Raw genomic sequence first — 20,255 nt, forward strand, 5'->3', positions numbered from 1 at the left:
GCAGGCAAGCTGGAGCCTATCCCAGCTGACTACGGGCGAAAGGCGGGGTTCACCCTGGACAAGTCGCCAGGTCATCACAGGGCTGACACATAGACACAGACAACCATTCACACTCACATTCACACCTACGGTCAATTTAGAGTCACCAGTTAACCTAACCTGCATGTCTTTGGACTGTGGGGGAAACCGGAGCACCCGGAGGAAACCCACGCAGACACGGGGAGAACATGCAAACTCCGCACAGAAGGGCCCTCGCCAGCCACGGGGCTCGAGCCCAGAACCTTCTTGCTGTGAGGCGACAGCGCTAACCACTACACCACCGTGCCACCCCTGGATTAATGTATTCTTATTATTATATCCTTAATGTTTTTGCAGGAGAAAGCCCCCTTTTCTTTCCTTTTTCCTTTCCACACAGTCATCAGGAAATATGAGGCAATGCTGTTCCTGCCCATGCACTGAAGGGGGGGGGGGGGTTCTTCTGAGCCTGATTGTGTTTTGTTTACACAGCAGTAATAGACACATGCTCATTAGCTCAGAGATCTGGTAAGGAATGAGAAGGATAAGTGGAAGTAAGTTAATAAGTGGATTAACATGGAAAAGTGAGTACTTTGTGTCTTTGTGTAAAAGGCTGTCAGACTATCTTTTGAAATCTTTAAGTACTTTGTGGACTTCATAATGTTAGACCACTGGATTTATGTGATTGGAGCTCAAGGACACACACACGCACGCTCATACATACACACCTGCTCTGCATGCAATCTCATATGCCTCCACAAGGCCCCTCCTATATCCCAGGGTTTCATACTTCCTGTTGTGCTTGAGAGAAGCTCAGAAGGAATGCTAAAAGCTTGAGTGCCAGGCCTGTTCTTCTCACAATCCTGCTTCTTAGTTTACATTGTTCTACATTTTTTTGCAAAATCCGGTTCCTTCAATCTTAATTCAAAACTTTTGAAGCACTCTATGCAAATGCACTCTGTCTCGTCTTCTTGCAGCTCTCTGGCTGCAGCTTTATCTTTACAGCTTTTTGAAACCAGTGGAAGAAGGGAAGGTCCTGGTGATGTCTGTGGATGGTAGCCACTGGCTCAGTATGAAGATCCTGGTGGAGGAATTGTCTCGGAGAGGACATGAAATAGTGGTTCTGGTTCCTGAGACCAATATGTTGATCCAAGGCTCTGATGCGTACACCGCTTGGAGCTTTAAGCTTCCCTACACAAGGCTGAACTGGATGGTAGCATGAACATGATAAAAGATGGCATTGCAAAAGCACCACAGTTCTCTGACTTATTGGAGAATGTTGCCAAGCTCCTCAGCTTCACTAACATGCAGGTGAAAGGATGCGAGGCACTGCTGTATGACGAGTCCCTAATGTAGAACCTGCAAGAGGAACACTTTAACCTCATGCTCACTGATCCTTTCCTGCCTTGTGGCCCCATCATTGCTGAGGCTTTCTCTCTTCCTGCAATTAATTTCTTCCATGCACTTCCTTGTGGCTTGGATCTAGAAGCAGCTCAGTGCCCATTGCCTCCATCCTACATCCCTCACTTATTTACAGACAACATTGATGTCATGCCATTTTCTCAGAGGGTCAAGAACATGCTCATAGCAGGAAACAAGATTATCCTCTGCAGAACAACAGCAAGATGGTGGTGCACATGTATGCAGCAGCTTGGTGCTCTCTGTTGGATAGCAGCACTCTCATTTTATGTATGTTTTGTGTACTTTTCCATGCATTGGATGCTCATGTCACCTATGAGCAAACTGAACTCCTTGTCATCAGAAAACAGTGTTGGGTCTATACCATCGATGGACTGGACACCATTCCTCTGGAGATCCTGCACCCTGGAAGGCTCGAGAATGAGATCCTCTACCCACTTGGGAGGCGCTGGAGGTGGCGCTGGGATGGAAGGCAGAAAAGGGGTAAGAGGGGTGGCTTGCAGACTAGGCTATGAGCTAACGCATATCGACCACTGCTTCCCAGCCAAAAACGTATGCTTTCCAACCAGAGATAAAAACATCCTGGACCAAGTGTATACAAATATCCAGAGGGCATATAAAGCTGTACCATCTCCACACCTGGGATTATCAGACTACATCTCTCTGACATTAACTCCATCTTATAAACCAGTTGTCTGCAGAGCCAAACCAGCTGTGAAGACAGTACAGGTAAGGAGTGAGGAGGCTGTTACATCACTACAGGATTGTTTTGAGAATACAGTGTGGGAGGTATTTTTGCAGGGGGCTGATTTGGAGGAGTATACTTCTAGCATCCTGGACTATATTAATTTCTGCACTGAAACAGTACTGAGCACCAAAACCATCAAGGTGTTCCCTAATCAGAAACCTTAGTTTGATTGCCATGTGAGGTTGCTACTCAGGATGAGAGATACTGCCTTCAGGTCAGGAGACATGCTGACTTATAGAACTGCCTGGAGAGACCTTAGAAAGGGCATTAGAGAGAGGCCAAAGGCAGGTATAGACAGCACATAGAAGGTCACTTTGAGAACAAAGACCTCTGGAACATGTGGAGAGGTATCAAAACTCTAATGATTACAAACATTACACCAGACTGGTCAGCCAGGACAGGGATCTTCCAGACACCCTGAACTGCTTTTTTGCCCGCTTTGCTAAGCAGCACAACAAGGCAACAGCAGACAGAACTCAGTCTGGGGAGGAGCAAACACTCACTCTTCAGCACCACCAGGTGAGGTTTACCCTGAGAAGGATTGACACCAACAAAGCATCTGGCCTGTATGGGGTGTCAGGCCATATACTGAGGTACTGCACCAACCAGCTAGCTGGAATCTTTACAGACATTTTTAACCTCTCCCTACAACAAGCTGCAGTTCCCACCTGCCTTAAGTCCACCACCATTGTCCCTATCCCAAAAAAATCTACCGTTACCTGCCTCAATGACTACCATCCAGTTGCCCTCAACCCAGTAATCATGAAGTGCTTTGAGCAGATGATACTGTCATACATCAGAGACAGCATTCCTGCAGACCTGGACAGCCACCAGTTTGCCTATAGGGCAAACAGATCTACTGAGGATGCTGTCTCCATCACACTCCATGCAGCCCTGTCCCACCTGGAATACCCAAACATGCTTGTCAGGATGCTCTTTGTGGACTTCAGTTCTGCTTTGAACACCATAATCCCCCATAAACTGGTGCACAAACTCATAAACCTTGGTCTCCCCACCTCACTCTGCTCATGGATCCTGGACTTTCTCATAAACAGACCACAGAATGTCAGAGTAGGGAACCTGATGTCAGCAATTATAACCCTGAACACAGGAACACCCTAGGGATGTGTACTCAGCCCCACCCTCTACACCCTCTTCACCCATGACCGTGTCCCCATCCACTCATCCAACACCATAATAAAGTTTGCTGATGACACCACTGTGGTGGGACTCATCAGGGACAACAATGAGACCCACTACAGGCAGGAGGTGCAACACCTGGCAGAGTGGTGTGTGGATAACAATCTGTTCCTAAACACCACCAAAACAAAGGAGATCATTGTGGACTTTAGGAGGTCCAGAAGGACCAAACAGACCCCACTTTCCATCAATGGGGAATAGGTGGAGAGGGTGGACTCTATAAAATTTCTAGGGACTTACATCACCAGGGACCTAACATAGACACTTAATACCTCTGACCTGGTGAAGAGGGCCCAGCAGAGGCTCTTCTTCTTGTGAAAACTCAAACAGGCTGGCTTACCCCACACCTGCTCACAAACTTCTACAAGAGTACAACAGAAAGCATCCTTTGCCAGAGCTGTAATGTGTGGTATGCAGGCTACACTGAAGAGAACAGGAGGGACTTGGCCCGGGTGGTTAGGTCAGCTCAAAAGATTATAGGGGCTGAGCTTCCAGACCTGGACTCTGTGTGTGCTGATTGCCTGAGGAGGAATGCAAGGTTGATAAGCACAGACAAAACCCACCCAGGACATGCCCTGCTCATCCCCCTACCATCAGGGAAGAGGTACCGCACATTACAGACTCGAACCACAAGACTGAGGAACAGCTTTTTCCCAAGAGCTGTAGCCTCCATCACCCCCCAACCCTCCGCCCCCTCCAGAAACTGCTGCAACCTCCACTTAGGACAAGATTTGTGGCTCTTATCACTTCCCCCCTTCCTCCCTCCCACCCTTCCACCCATATAGGACTGGGAAACAGCTTTGGAGCTGCAGCCTCCATCACCACAACCCCTGCCCCAAACCACTGCCCCTCCCACACACGACAGCATGGACTTGATATGGACTCATACACAGGTGGTAGTGGTGTGTGTGTGTGTGTGTGCGCGCGCATGGGTGAATGAGAGTGAGATGTGTCGCTTTCATCATTGCACTTTATGAGCACAAATGCATTTTATAGCCTACTGCTGTGGCCTCCACTTAGAACTACATGCACTTTACATGATGATGCCTATATGTAGTTACATTTTCTTATTATTTATAATTTTAACTACTTCTATCACCGGTCCTTGTCTTATCACTTGTGGGAGTTTTTTGTGTCATATCGATTTTTTAATTCCTTTTAATTGCTGCTAGGAGAGTGCCAAACTGAATTTTGTTGTGAATCACAACAGGGCTGCCAACTTTTCAAAATTCCTTGGAGTGAGATTTTTTTTTGGGGGGGGGTGCAACGGCAAAATTTTTCCGCACACCACGCAGTAAGTGGGAATTTTGTATTCAGTTTGATATTCACTTGTCCCCCTGCATTCTGGTGTTTTGTTTGTGTGTCGTCCAGCTGGAGATGGAGAATGAAGGGGGTTGAGATTTTGGATTTAGTAGATGTTCCTGCATTCTGGTGGATTTTTGGAGTGGCCTGCTGTGCCATACCTACATTCTTACACACCCTGACTTGCCAGGCCTTCAGCTTGTGGCCAACAAAAGCACCAAGTTTTGGCTTAAAAGCCCCCACACTAGAAAACTACAGATGACTGCCAATGTTCCTGTAGCCCTATAGACCTGTGTTTCAGATTTAATGGCAAGTTCATGTTTGAAAATATTTCATCAGCTAAGCCTAAACACCTTCTGAATTGAAACTAAATGTTAAGTTTTTAATAACTGTTGCAAAAATAAGATTGTCCCTCACTGACTATTCATTATGCATTTAAGGGCTTTCCCCACCACTGGGTTCAGCAGAAGATTGGCATGGGGAAAATATCAACAGCAAAAGAACAAATAAAATGCTTAAACAGTAAGCAAAATGTGCATGTGCTACAAGAAACATTAAAATGATTAGGTTTGACCAGTATTGAGACACAAAAAGCTGAACCTTGGCCATAGGTGGGACTGTGCACACAAAGTTGGGCTTAAAAACTTTGGTCATACTTAAATAAGCTATATTAATATATTTCTTATTAATTTATTTCTTATCTATGTTTCTTATTAGTAATAGAGCATTCGTCAGGGCCTGTTATCTGACAAATATTCTCTACCTGTCTTGCCCTCTTTGAAACCCTGTCTCCTCAGTATATTGTTCTGTCTTTTTTTTTAATTATTCACAACAAGTTCAAGTTCTTTGATATTACAGGTGACCATGCTTTATTTACTTTAACTGAGCAATTACATACATCATAAATAATTAAAAATAAATACCCTGTAAATAAACAATAGGTATGGTGGCTAACGGCTCTTCTTGCATTTGTAATATTATCTCTTACTTGCTTTATTTTACAACATTTCCAGTATGGCTTCAAATAAAGTCATAAAGTATGATAACATACAGTAAACAAACTAAAAATGCGCCTTAATAACCGTGTGCTAAGGAGGTGCTCTCCCGTGCTGCTTGTTGGGGAAGATAGAGGCTGTGGCACGGCAGGAGGCCTATAATGATTTAGCATGCCTAGTACACAGCTCTCGATATGGCATTAAATATTCTCACAACACTTATAGGCCAAAACGATTAAGAAACTTTATATAAGTTCATAATTATGCCAGTAACACCACACATTGGCGTACATATGTACAAACCTGTCTGAGACACCCATCTTCAACTCGGATACCTTCTTCTCCCTCCTCTTCCTCTAAATTGACGGTAGGCAATTATCCAACTTCCGGTGAGTGCAGCATCATTAGATGCACCACCTACCATAGGGGAGTGTGTACAGAAGGGAACACCTCTCTGCCTGTTTAGCTGTGCGTAAGGCGTAATTGATCGATCGCAAGTGGTTGGCGTGACGCAATGGGTAGCCTAGATCAGATAGATAAACTAGATTTTTTTCTAGCATGAGAAATCGGAGGTATGGAGTGTGAGCGTGTGAAGACAGTCAAATGCATGTGTCTCACGCTCATTGCGTGAGAGTTGGCAGCCCAGATCACAATGACAATAAAATCCTTGATCCTCGATCCAAAATACTTTATGCCAGGTTTGATGAACTCACCAGCAGATATCTCAAGAAGGATGTCTCATTTAGAGATGTCCTTGGACATGCTGTGATTTGGCTCCATAGATATGACTTCATCTTGGAGTACCCAGTTTGGTCCCTGGTAGGTTCAACCTTGCTGGGCAGGTTTCAGGTGAAAAGCAAGACGAATTGCAACTCTTGGTCCTCCAGGTTGGGGGTTGGGTGATGGATTAATGTCCCAGCCCTGTAAAAAATTCTTCATTACTGAATCTAAACACACTTTTGAAGTTAGAAATGGGATGGAAGAAGAGGCTAGCCAGGTACCCCTAGATGAGAATATCCGTTTTGTGGACTACCCAGGTAGTATGACATTGGCAGGTAAAAATTTGACAGAAACCCATCGACTGATAAAGTAAATTCTAATGCCCAAAGAGACACTAAACATTGTACATACATTCCAATTCCCAATGTATGCAATAGGTAAGTCAGCATTAGTCACAAAAGAAATGAGAGTTTACAACATCGACACACTTGGAATAAGTGAACGTAGATGGACTGGGTCTGGAAAGCTGAAGTTATCAACAGGAGAAACAGTTATTTACTCAGGGAGAGATAATGGTATGTATCACAGTGGAGTTGCTATAATGATGTCCAAATTAGCAGAATCATATTTGACGGATTGGCTACCACTTAATGAGCGCATCATAAAGCATTTTTCCATTCCAAATACTGTACATCAAGCTAACTTTTATCTAAGTGTATGTGCTGACATTGGAGGCTGAGGAAGAGACTGATCTATTCTACAAGCTACTCCTAAGTGTTCTGGAATCTGTTAGGAAGCATGACATGACCATGTGGTGCTCTGAAAACAGTGTGAAAACAGTGTGGGCTTTATAGATAATTGGGCTAATTTTGAGGGCACTGCTGGCCTGTTAGGGCGGGATGGTATCCATCCCACTCGGGAAGGTGCTGCTCTCATTTCTTGTAACATAGGTCATAGTCTCAGAACAGGTCTAGTTAACTTCTGACAATCCAGAGCCAAGGCCAGGGAGCAGACGAACAGGCTAAACCGACTGTCTGCTAGCTGCACAGAGTCGTCACTCAGGGTCCACTACATCGAGACTGTGTCTGTTCCCCGAGCTCAACAAAAAGGCAGAAATATTCAGAGAGTTTGTTCCAGTAACCTAATCAGTATAAAATTAGGTCATACTGACTGTACAGCCACCGCCAGCACCTTTGATCTAAAGGTGGGGCTATTAAATATTAGATCTCTTACATCTAAAGCACGAATGGCTCATGAACTTATGACTGATCAGGAGTTTAATGTACTTTATTTAACTGAAACATGGATTAAGCCAAATGAATACATATCATTAAATGAAGCTAGTCCTCCTGGATACAGTTATATACACCAGCCTTGTCTAACTGGCAGAGGAGGAGGCGTCGCGGTTATTTATAATGATTATCTAGGTGTAACACAAAACCTGGTTATAAATTTAATACATTTGAAGTTTTTCATACTAATATAATGTATGTAGCCTTGAAAAATAAGTCTACCCAGTTAATTCTGTTACTAATTATTTACAGGACCCCAGGGCCATATTCTGAGTTTCTTTCTGAATCTGCAGATTTTATCTCAGACCTGGTTACTTCCTGAGACAAAGCTTTAGTTGTCGGAGATTTTAATATTCACTTCGATAACCCAGAAGACCCTTTGAAAACAGCGTTTGTGTTCATGTTAGATTCAGTAGGGGTTAATCAGAATGTCATAGGACCGACCCATAATGGTGGTCACACCCTCAATCTAATACTAACATTTGGGTTAAATGTAGAAAATATAGTCATACTTCACAGTCTGAAGTTATCTCAGATCATTATCTCATCTGAATCCAGCCACTGGGGGTGCATAAGCGTACTCTTGGTGCCGGTCCCAAGCCCGGATAAATTGGAGAGGGTTGCGTCAGGAAGGGCATCCGGCATAAAACTGTGCCAAATCTAATATGCAGAATGAAAAGAGAAATACCATACCAGATCGGTCGGGGCCCGGGTTAACAACAAGCGCCTCTGGTACTGTTGGTCAACAGGGTGCTGGTGGAAAGTGTGCTACTGTTGCGCCAAAATGGAGAAGGAGAAAGAGAGGTGGGAGGTATGTTAGGAGTGAGCGTGAAAGATGGAAGGGAAGGAGCTTAGAATTGAGGGTAGGAACACTGAATGTGGGAACATTGACTGGCAGAGCGAGAGAGTTAGCAGGTATGATGGAAAGAAGGAAGTTGGACATTTTGTGTGTGCAGGAGACGAGGTGGAAAGGAAGCAAGGCCAAGAACATTGGAGATGGATGCAAGTTGTTTTATTATGGAGTGGATGGAAAGAGAAATGGTGTTGGTGTTGTTTTGAGGGGAGAGTTGGTCAACAGTGTGATTGATGTGAAGAGGGGGTCAGATAGAGTGATAGGCATGAAGTTGGAAATTCAAGGAGTGGTAATCAATGTTGTGTGTGCGTATGCCCCACAGGTTGGATGTGAGAATGAAGAGAAAGAGTCTTTCTGGGAAAAGATGGATGAAGTGGTAGAAAGTATACCGAGGGAGGAGCGCGTGCTGATAGGAGTAGATTTCAATGGACATGTTGGCGAGGGAAACAGAGGAGATGAGGACATGATGGGCAGATATGGTGTAAGAGAGAGAAATGTGGATCCCTCACCCCCACTACTTTCAGTGCAGAGCGGGTCAGTCTGTTGATTTGGGACTTTACTCTTACTGTTAGATTTCCAAACCAAACAGTGATTGCATAGCGTAGTACACTCTCAACAACAGCATGATAAAAAAGTAACATTATCCTCTGTTGAACACCAAACACCCTGAGTCTACGTAAAAAGTGTAATCTCTGCTGGATCCTAGTACACACATTATTAACATGAACATTCCAGGACAGATTGTTATCAAAGTAAACACCCAAATATTTGTAAGAGTCAACCTGAGCAATATTGGTATCAAAAATGAGTAATGGAGTGTGGTCTCCTACATGACTGGGGTCAACGACCATTTCTTCTGTTTTTTTTTTTTGCATTTACAGTGAGGTGGTGCTCCTCACACCACTGCACAAACCTATGTACCTCTTGCTTATAGACAGAGGTGTTTAGATCCCCATCTAACAGACACAAGATGGCGGTGTCATCAGAAAATTTAACAAATGAAACAGTAGGGTGTCTGCTAATGCAATCATTTGTGTATGCTATGAAAAGGGGGGAGAATTCACGCAACCTTGAGGAACTCCCGTACTTATTGTTTTTAACTGAGATATTGTTTGGTTCACTCTGACCTGTTGTGTCCTGTTTGTTAAAAAGGAGTGGTACCACCTGATGATATGGATTAACAGACGTGTTGAAGTTTACTAAGAAGGATGTGTGGCTGCACGGTGTTAAATGCAGAGCTGAAATCAACAAACAGTAGTCTGGCATAAGCCTTAGGATTTTCAAGATGTTGCAGGATTGAATGTGTTATGGTCAGAATTGCATCATCAGTGCCACGGTTGTCTCTATAGGCAAACTGATATGGATCTAGTTGACCTTGTAGGTTTGATTTCAGCTTCCCCACCATCAACTTCTCTAGACACTTAACTACAATAGAAGTCAAGGCTACTGGTCTGTAGTCGTTGTTCTCTTGAGGGACCGCTTTTTTGGGGAGAGGGATGATAGTCGCCCTCTTCCACAGAGATGGAACTGTATTTGAGTCCACTGACCTTTGGTAGACAGGAGCCCAAGCTGGTGTCAGTTCTTCTGCACATGTCTTTAATAGGAATGGCGAGACACCATCTGGGCCGGCTGCTTTGTTTGTATCTAATTTTTTAAACAGTTTTGTAACAGCCAAGTAATCTATGTCTATTTTTGGAACACCACCCTGTAATGATATGGTGCTGATGACCTTATCACATTCTGAGGTATGATCTTGTGTATCAAACCTGAGGTAAAAGTTGTTCAAGTCATTTGCCATAGCACTATCATCAGTTGTATGCAATGGTTTCCTGGTAGGGGTCATATTTGTGATCGATTTCATAGTGTCCCACATTTTTTTGGTGTTATTTGCATTAAAGTTCTTTTCAATTATCTCCTTATATCATCGCTTTGCTGAGGTTATTTTCTGATTTAGTTCCTTTTGTACTAGTCTTTGTTGTAGTAAGTCCTTGTTTTTGAAGGCAATCCTCTTGCGTCTGATGCAGTCTTTAATGTCCTTGTTAATGTATGGCTTGTTGTTTGGGTATATCTTTATTGTCCTGTGCGGTATTACCGCCTCCACACAGAAGCTGATGTATGAAGTGATGACATCTGTGGATGTATTCAGGTCAGGTTCATGAAAGATATCCCAGTCTGTGCTTAGAAAGCACCCTTTGAGGGTTTCAATACTGTCCATGGACCAGTTTTTAACAGTTTTCACCAAAGGTTTGCACCTCTTTAGTGCAGAGCGGTAAATGGGAATAAGATGTATAATGTTGTGGTCTGAATTGGACAGTGGTGCCTTGGCTATGGCTGTATATGCGTTTTGAATATTCCCATAACATTTGTCCAGTATTTTATTAACCCTGGTGTGACATGTAATGTACTGTTCAAACCCAGGTAGAGTCATTTCCAGGTTGCAATGATTGACATCCCCCAAGATGAGTATGGGAGCGTCAGGTGTACGCTGTAGCTGTCTGTGTACGCAGTCAGCTACAATGCCTGCAGCTCTCCCTGCGTTGGCACTAGGTGGTACGTAGACAGTGCAAATTAAGATGTTTCCAAACTCTCTTGGAAGGAAGAATGGTCTGAGGCTCAGGCTCAGCAGTTCAATGTCCGGGTTGCAGACCGACTCGTGTTGTATACTGCCTGCACCACTTATCATTTATATAAACACATAGTCCACCCCCTCTCCTCTTGCCCGACTCAAAACTTCTGTCCAAACGTGCGAGGGAGAAACCGCTCAGCTCAACAAGTGAATTAGAAATGTCCAGGTAAAGCCAGGTTTCCGTGAAAACCATAGCACATGACTCACGGTACTCATTGCAGTTTCTAGTGTACAGTTTTAGTTCGTCCATTTTATTTTTTAAAGAGCGCACGTTACCCAAAATAATCGACGGTAATGGCGGCTTATTCCCTCTCCGTCTGAGCCTCTTCCTTACACCGCCGGCTCTGCCCCTTCGCCGCGGTCTCCTCGGCCTGTTGTCTGTGTTCTCGTCCTGCCAGCTTACTCCCGTGGGTCATTGTAATTCCTTGGGCAGGTTGACAATAAGCGGTGTTTCTGCAGTGTAACTGTTGCGCAGAGACAATAGTGTTCCCCTGTCGTAGATAAACATGTCCTGTTTGCTGTCAACTGTTTGACATGGCTTCAGTGCCGAAAGCAACAGAAGCACTCCAATACCGAAAACTTTCAGCCACGCCATCTCACAATGCTGTGTAACATCAAACAAACTCAGACCGAAAAAAACCCCTGAGAACATTACGACTTACAACATAAACAAACAACATAAAATGCAGCAGCTCTGCTGTCCGTGTCGCCGCAGAGCAGCGCCAACCGGAACTCAACCGGAAGTGTTGATTTTATATGCACCCTAGGTACCCCTACCTTTGATTGTGTGGAAACTGCTCATTATGGATTAATTACTCCATATCTTCATTATTAATTGCAAATATTCAAATTTGGGTAGAAGCTATATGCACCCCAGGCAGACCTACCTTCTTGCTAAGAAGAATAAAAATCAGTGAAGAATTGAGAGAGAATTGAGAGTGATTTTTGTGAAATGCAGACGATGCCAGACAGACGACAGACAAAATGACGCTGTGGCTGATCCTTTGTGTAGCACATTAAATTTTATTCCTGCAGGAACAGTAACAAAAACACATTAATATCAGTCCTTAGTGTCTGTGCTGCTCTGCATTATTCATACTGTCTGACGTCTCACTATACCAGTGACTGGCATCAGCTATTGATACCTTATACACACAGCACCCTCTGCTGACCAGGTGCTCTAACCATGTAAAACATAAACAGACCTGCTAGAAAATGAATGAAATCACACAGAAAATATCAGTACAGTAATTTTAACGTTTTAAAGCTCTTAGCTGTTTTTAATGAGTCTAAATTTTAAATGGGGGTAAGATATTTTAATGTTAATGTATCTGAAAACACTTTTAATGTCTCTGAAAATGCACAGTGCCACAACTGGGTGTGTAATGAAGTGGAGTCACTGGTACTGATTTGATTTTCAGGTTCTATGGAGATACACCGGGGTCATTCCCAAAGACATTCCTGAAAATGTCAAACTGATGAATTGGCTTCCGCAGAACGACCTCTTAGGTTTGTTTGCATGTCCACATTGAAGATAAAAAAGGTGTTCTCTTTTTCCAGACTCAATGAGTGTTAATCATCATCTAACTGTAATAAAAATAATTTGTACACTCACTCATCATTTTATCTCACACACGCACACACACACACACACACACACACACACACACACACACACACACACACACACACACACACCTACTGTATCACACAAGTCACTGGTCTATGATTATTGAGCGTAGGTTTCTGGGTAACAGTGATACTGTGGTCAAAATCTCACACTAAAGATCTTTAACACACTAATGGCGTCTCGTTTTCCAAAGTTTTGCACATTTTAATGGAATTTAAATCTGAAGGATTAGAATAAATATGAGAATTAGGAGAAATGCTTTTGCTGCTTTGGTTTTTCTGACATCACACACAGCCACATTCTAAACCAATATTATTGCTCTTAAATGTTCACTAAAAAGGAATTGTTTTTATTTATAATTAAGGACAATTTTCTCAAAACTGTTGATCAATGGTCAGTAGGGTTATGACTGTGAAAGTGTTTTCAAAATTTCTACTTTCCTGATGTTGCATTTGGTGAACTTTTACTCATATATTACTTTTTTGAAGTTATTTTTATTGGGTCATGCAAAAACCTCCCGCACCCAACATCACCTCACTTTTGATAAATACATGTATATTAAATAAATAAATCATGATTATAAAATAAATTCATTGAAATATGTGTAAAGTACTTTTATATAACAATAAATTGCTTAACAATTGTTGTAGTATTAACTAACAATTATAATTATTATTACAACAATTGTTAAGCAATTTATTGTTATATAAAAGTACTTTACACATATTTCAATGAATTTATTTTATAATCATGATTTATTTATTGGCGGCACGGTGGTGTAGTGGTTAGCGCTGTCGCCTCACAGCAAGAAGGTCCTGGGTTCGAGCCCCGGGGCCGGCGAGGGCCTTTCTGTGTGGAGTTTGCATGTTCTCCCCGTGTCCGCGTGGGTTTCCTCCGGGTGCTCCGGTTTCCCCCACAGTCCAAAGACATGCAGGTTAGGTTAACTGGTGACTCTAAATTGAGCGTAGGTGTGAATGTGAGTGTGAATGGTTGTCTGTGTCTATGTGTCAGCCCTGTGATGACCTGGCGACTTGTCCAGGGTGAACCCCGCCTTTCGCCCGTAGTCAGCTGGGATAGGCTCCAGCTCACCTGCGACCCTGTAGAAGGATAAAGCGGCTACAGATAATGAGATGAGATTTATTTATTTAATATACATGTATTTATCAAAAGTGAGGTGATGTTGGGTGCGGGAGGTTTTTGCATGACCCAATAAAAATAACTTCAAAAAAGTAATATATGAGTAAAAGTTCACCAAATGCAACATCAGGAAAGTAGAAATTTTGAAAATACTTTCACAGTCATAACCCTAATGGTCAGTTTAATCCTTTGAAACCAAACTGAACCCCAAAATAAATGCCGTTTGCCAATTACAGCAAGTGCCCTGATGTGCCCTCCCCATATGTATAAGTTAAAAATACAACTTTATAACAACAAGTTATCCATTTAATTGTTGACAACCATCCGTCAACAATTTGTTATTGATGTGAGAAACTGCTACGATGCGCTTTCACAACCAGAGGACGATATTGAGACAATTTATAACAACATCACCAAATGTACCGAGGAGGTTGCTCTATCAACTCTGCCCAAAACGAAGAAGCAAAAATCTCCACCACTAAACGCACACGTTTTGGTTAAGGAAGCATGAAATGCTGTCATTGCCGCCAGAAAGCAACATCTGGGTAAACCATCATTGGCTTCACTTCGAAAGATCAACAAAGCTCAGAGACAGCTTGACGAAGCCTATGCCAATGCTGAAGCAGAATATATCCAGGCCACATGTGTCTTGCTAACGAGCGTCTGCACAGACTTGCCCATTGGTAAAATATCATGCAACTTTTAATTATTGTCAATGTTGACTTTGCTGAATGGTTGTTTGTCTCTGTGTCAGCCCTGTGATGACCTGGCGACTTGTCCAGGGTGAACCCCGCCTTTCGCCCGTAGTCAGCTGGGATAGGCTCCAGCTCGCCTGCGACCCTGTAGAACAGGATAAAGCGGCTAGAGATAATGAGATGAGATGAGATGAGATTTTACAGATTGACAAAGACATAATTCCGTTGATGGAAGACAAAGACCTGGCAAAATACCTTTCATCATTCGGGGATCGTCTGGCTCTGAAGAATTTCTGTAGAAATGGGACTGCTCTTCAGAAGCACAAAATGGGTCTTTTTGAAAAATTCAGGAACAAGCAAAACGAAAGAAAAGCTGAGGAAAACAGAAAACAAAATGCAGAACCAGCTGATACATCAGCAGCTACTTCAAATAAGAGGCGTAAAGCAAGCCACTGAAAAATTGAAATTGGATGGTTGCACTGTGAGGGAGGACAAATGAAACAAATCAGAGCTAAACAGGGAGGCGGGACCAGACGGTACCTATTGGAGTAGAATGCGGAATGGATGAGGTCCTTCAAAAAGGAAAGAAGCTCTTCTTTCCAGATGGAATGTCATCAAAAGGACATGAATCGGAGTTCAACTTTGAACTGAGGGACAAAATAAACAAAACCCTGTGCAACAGGATGTTACGGTTGGATTTATCTATGACACTTTGTGCATGGCTCGTTTGCAATTTTATGTTGCTTCTACCGCTAAGGAGTTAAAGGATGATAGTACCACAGATGATATGAGGTCAAAACGTGTGGTAATAACAATTGAGGGTGAGGAAGTGACCTTTGGCCCAGGTGGTCCGGGTGGTGACATTGATGGTGATGACGATGACACAGAGCCCTTTAATTTTGTCCTCGAGCTGCAGCCACCCATAAACATTGTTTCACCATCACCGTGTTCTTCCTCCTCACTTCTAGTCATGGACGCTCCACCTGACGAACTGCTCTCCACATCTCCTGTATCCCACGATGCATCTTCAGCACAACCACCTGCCACCACATCACAAGCCAGTGCTACCAAAATAATAGAAATACACCATGGTAATTGCCTAAACGAGTTGATTAAAGAGTTCATGGATCCTGCTGTGCTCACACAACAATTAATTTTTAGGAGAATCCTTCCAGATAACAGTGTGGAAAAGGGGATTGGTGACGGGGTTGTCAGAGATGTTTACTGTGCTTTTTGGCAAGAATTTTATGATTGCTGTACTGTTGGAACAACAGTTAAAGTTCCATTTATTAGGCATGACTTTAACCGCAAGACCTGGCAGGCCATTGGCAGAATTTTGCTTTCAGGTTTTCAAACCTGTCAGTATTTGCCTATAAAATTAGCTCTTCCTCTGATGGAGGACCTCTTTCATGGATCTGTGTGCTGTGACATCCTGGAAAGTTTCCTGCACTATGTCAGTTCTCAGGACAAGGTCATCCTCAAAACAGCACTTGAGGATTTCTCAAAGGTGGATTACAATGACCTCATGGATGTGCTGGAGGCATACGAGTGCAGAAAGATGGTCAACGCCCACACACTTCCACAGATCTTGGAGGAAATCACCCATAAAGAGCTCATTCAAAAACCAAGATACATTATGGACTGCTGGAAAGAGGTGACAAAGGGAAAGATCAGCATTGATGAGCTACTGGCACACTATGAGGCACTCAAACCCACTCCCAGGAGAGTCCAAGGCCTCCTGGAATTCGAACAGGTCACCACCTCAAAGCAGCGGGAGGTGGAAAACCACCTGAGACGGTACCTAAGAGAATCAGATGACGATCGTCTTGGAAAATTTCTGCGTTTTACTACAGGCAGCGATGTAATAATTTGTAGCAAAATCCAGGTTGTCTTTACAAAAATGTCAGACTTCTCCAGAAGACCCGTTGGTCACACATGTGGATGTCTGTTGGAGCTGTCAGATAGTTACGATAACTTCCCAGAGTTTAGGTCAGAATTCAGTGCTGTCTTAGACAGCAACATCTGGGTAATGGACATTGTTTAGGCTTCTGATGTTTGCAGAATGCTTGCCCTGTTGCACGCATTATTGCTCAGGGATGGTTTTATAGGTCTTTGGAAACAGTTCTGTGTGAATATCACAATACTGAAGTATTCTCTACTACCTTAACGCACAGTCAATTTTACAGGTGTACTCTCATAACATAGCTCAAGCTATGTTTAGTTCTCAATATAGTTCAAGCAATGTTCACTGAACTCTAGTTTAGGTCTGTGCATTTCAGCATGACTGCCTTGAATGGATTTCTCTTTTTTTTGGATTTGAAGTACTCTATAGTGATTGGACATGTGGATATGTGCTGGAGCCTGTCAGATAGTTACAATAACCTACCAGATTTTAGGTCAGAATTCAATGCTGTTTTAGACCGCACCATCTTGGTAATGGATAATGCCTAGGCTTCTGGCGTTTGCCCTGTGACATTAACACCCCTCAGCTGATTTTACTTCTTAAAAAAAAAATACAGCCAATACAGGTGAACTCTCTGGATATATTATAGTTCAAGCTATGTGTTCATTGAACTCATGTTATGTTTACAGTATGCCTGTGCATTTTAGCCTGACAGCTTTTGGTTTGTTGGCTTGTCACATGCACATTGCTCTTGGACATTTTATGTGCACAATTGTATGATATTATTGAGGATATAGGCATATGTATTGATTGCACAACCTTTTATACATGTGTTTGAACTTGTGCTGTTTTTACAAAAACAATTCCCATTAAAAACTTTATAACTAGTTTACATTTCTTTGTCTTTATTAAAATGGTAATAGATGATATATGTCCCATTTTTATAAGGTATTTGTTAGTATTTGTTACTTATATCGATTCCAAAGAGCGATCAGAAAGCATTTTCAGATATCATGTCACAGCTGTGACTGCAGCCAGGGGATCTTTAAAAAGTAAGAAAACAACATACAAGGGAATTTTTTGAAAAAGCAATTTAATGTGACAAAACAATAATGTGACAATATATGCATGTATTTCATAAAATGTACATGACTTTCATGGCATTACAGTGCCATCTTGTGGATGATACGAGGATGTGAGGAACTGCACTGCTATTTTGACCTCAAAGGCAGGGAGCGCCATTTTACACAGCAAGTGCTGATGCAAGGGAGACGGACAACAGTAGCCGATGCACCCAAGCTGGGTTCAGCAGCTGACATGGTGGTCGTGGGCACAGCAGAGTAGGTGAAATCCTCAAAGATTATTTCGTATATCCTCTCGTAACAGTGTGTACAGTTCAGCAGCTTCAAACGCATCTTTAGGAGTGTTCCATCCATTTTCTTGTATCAGCAATGTGGACAGATCGTAGACTGTTTCATCACAAGGCAATTGACCCTTGGGTGTGCACTCCTCCTTACAAAGATCAGCCTCCTCTTGATTAAACAACTTCAGTCTGTCCTCCCCACCAGAAATCTGTGGGGCTGTGTAGAGTAGGATTGGACGACCTCCAGACTCACCCCTGGATGGAGCTGGTCTGATTCTATGTGTATTCCATGTCTGTACAACCTCGTCCAGCTCTTTCTGCAAGACAATGCAAATTAAAATGACGTACAATACACACAACAGATCTGTTCATTATCTTAGTAGGTCTATTACAGTACATGCTTACTGTATCTGATGTCAATGTACATTTACTATTCATGTTTACAGTACTGTAATGCAGAAGGAAATACAGTACAGTATTATAATAATTGCTCATAGATAAAGGTGTAAGATTACATTAGATTCAACCTCATTGTTCTCACACATGTGGGTCAATGACGTTTGTAGAAGCAGACATCAGGGTGGCACAACCACAGATGAATGTCACTATTGTGTGAATATGGTACATTAAATTGTACATGTTTCATTTACATGCAGTGATGTTGTCTTTATATAATTCAGCAAAAATAATAATAATTTAATCCATACAATAGTCGCATTGGCTGTGTTTTCACGACCCTGACGTCTGCTACTAAAAACGTAATGACCCATGTATAAATGGGTAATTAAATGCAGTTTACCATATCAGAAGCAAACAAAGCAGAAGTGCGATGTATACATAAATGCAGTATGTACAGATTACATGCAGTATTTACAAATTAAATGCCATTATTTACAGGTAGTGCAATGAAGGTAGGTGTATACAGTAGAGATACAGATAAGCTAATAGTAATGGCTGTGCAGCCTAGGGCTACAAATAAGTTATTGGATCGGAATGTAGGTAGAGCAATGGAAAAGGTGGATATAAATATAGCCTATGTTGGGAAATGGTATCTGTTTTTTATAAGTAAAATGGGAGAGAAACAGCATTTTGATTCTCCTATATATGTCCTGGATATGTAGTGAATTGACAATAAAGAATCTTTGAAAAAAAAACAATTAGTGTAAAACACCCTTCACCTTTTAGTCAACAAAACTGATGCAGGGCAGTGTAATGAAACTACATCGACTGTAGGTCCTTTGAGTACCATGCACTCAACACAACAACAACAACAACAATAATAATAATAATAATAATAATAATAATAATAATAATAACCATTAAAAAGGGCCCAATATGCAAATTATGATATAATAAAATGCAGACAGTGATATTGTGAGAAAATAATAACAGTGCAAACTCCTCCATTATGAAGACTTTGTTCTGGTGGAAAACTTACACATTTACCTGACTGTTACAGTGGCGCTTGAAAGTTTGGGAACCCTTTAGAGTTTTCTATATTTCTGCATAAATATGACCTAAAACATCATCACATTTTCACACAAGTCCTAAAAGTAGATAAAGAGAACCCAGTTAAACAAATGAGACAAAAATATTATACTTGGTCATTTATTTATTGAGGAGAATGATCCAATATTACATATCTGTGAGTGGCAAAAGTATGTGAACCTTTGCTTTCAGTATCTGGTGTGACCTCCTTGTGCAGCAATAACTGCAACTAAACATTTGCGGTAACTGTTGATCAGTCCTGCACACCGGCTTGGAGGAATTTTAGCCCGTTCCTCCGTACAGAACAGCTTCAACTCTGGGATGTTGGTGGGTTTCCTCACATGAACTGCTCGCTTCAGGTCCTTCCACAACATTTCCATTGGATTAAGGTCAGGACTTTGACTTGGCCATTCCAAAACATTCACTTTACTCTTCTTTAACCATTCTTTGGTAGAACGACTTGTGTGCTTAGGGTCGTTGTCTTGCTGCATGACCCACCTTCTCTTGAGATTCAGTTCATGGACAGATGTCATGACATTTTCCTTTAGAATTCGCTGGTATAATTCAGAATTCATTGCTCCATCAATGATGGCAAGCCATCCTGGCTCAGATGCAGCAAAACAGGCCCAAACCATGATACTACCACCACCATGTTTCACAGACGGGATAAGGTTTTTATGCTGGAATGCAGTGTTTTTCCTTCTCCAAACATAATGCTTCTCATTTAAACCAAAAAGTTTTATGTTGGTCTCATCCGTCCACAAAACATTTTTCCAATAGCCTTCTGGCTTGTCCACGTGATCTTTAGCAAACTGCAGATGAGCAGCAATGTTCTTTTTGGAGAGCAGTGGATTTCTCCTTGCAACCCT

General features: G+C 42.3%; 1 pseudogene; it reads left to right on the forward strand.

The window, feature by feature from the left end:
* LOC132892218 (UDP-glucuronosyltransferase 1A1-like) overlaps positions 1–20,255 on the forward strand; it is a 41,471-nt pseudogene that overhangs the window by 466 nt on the left and 20,750 nt on the right.

The sequence above is a fragment of the Neoarius graeffei genome, chromosome 9, assembly GCF_027579695.1.
Source record: "Neoarius graeffei isolate fNeoGra1 chromosome 9, fNeoGra1.pri, whole genome shotgun sequence".
In the NCBI taxonomy this organism is placed as follows: Eukaryota; Metazoa; Chordata; class Actinopteri; order Siluriformes; family Ariidae; genus Neoarius; species Neoarius graeffei.